The sequence below is a fragment of the Schistocerca nitens genome, chromosome 6 (assembly GCF_023898315.1).
Source record: "Schistocerca nitens isolate TAMUIC-IGC-003100 chromosome 6, iqSchNite1.1, whole genome shotgun sequence".
NCBI classification, from domain to species: Eukaryota; Metazoa; Arthropoda; class Insecta; order Orthoptera; family Acrididae; genus Schistocerca; species Schistocerca nitens.
The window spans coordinates 7,711,581-7,712,652 of NC_064619.1; positions in this window are offsets into that span (position 1 = coordinate 7,711,581).

Below are 1,072 nucleotides of genomic sequence, written 5' to 3' on the forward strand. Positions count from 1 at the left end.
TACGTAAAAAGCTAAGGCCTAGTAGAAATCCTTGGATAACACAAGAGATACTGAATTTAACTCATGAAAGGAGAAAATTTAAAAATGCAGCACATGATGCACGCAAAATGGAATACAAACATTCAAAAAAATGAGATTTACAAAAATTGCTAAGCAGGAATAGCTAGAGGACGAATATAGAAGTTTACAAGCCCATTTCACTAAGGCAAGGATAGATACCATCTACATACCATTTCGTTAGTCATTCAGGTAGCCCCTCGGAAATCATGGACACTAGTGTTGTGTAAATGACGCAACGAATCGGGAAACAGCGTCCGGGGACTCAAACTGAAGTTGTGCAGGCAGCGCCACAGATACAGACAAGCCCACGAAAGTCCGACATTTGTGGTAAGCGCTGGGACATGTCACATTCCACTCTTCGTCGCATATTGGTCTGCTAATTGGAATGGAATTACTGAGACCCATCCTTCAGTATGGACTTTGCTTATTGTTATCTCGCCTACTTTTTGACTGAATTTCTTCTCATGATGGTTTAGGTTCTGATCTCCTAAATTTGATTTGAACAGCACTTTAAAACTATTTAGTGCATAGCAGTGCCCCTGCATCTTTTGGAAGTTTGTTCTCGAAGTTGTACGTCTGTGCCTAAAGTATACAAAAGCCGTAGCGAAATAAATGCGTGTCTAATACGGACGCAAAAGACACAAACCAAATTTTATTCATTGCGAAGTTTATTTCCAGTTTCTTTGGTTACGCGTTCATCAATGATATTAATACTTAGCAAAACTTCGGTGGTGGTGCTATTCTTTTCAAACTATTGGTGATAGCGTACGACATCACGGCCTGTTTTACTTAAGCATGTTCGTAGCTGCATGTAAATTTTTGTATTTCTTATAGTTTCACTTGAAAATTATTAGTTTAGAATTTTATTTATTTGTGATGCACGCGTCAGCGCCAACTGTAGAAAGTTAAATGGTGCAATCCTGGAGTGAGCAGACCAGGTGACTATCACTGTGCACTTTTATCTTATTTACTGTAAAGTCAAAATTCATGATTTTATAAAAGTTTAGGAATT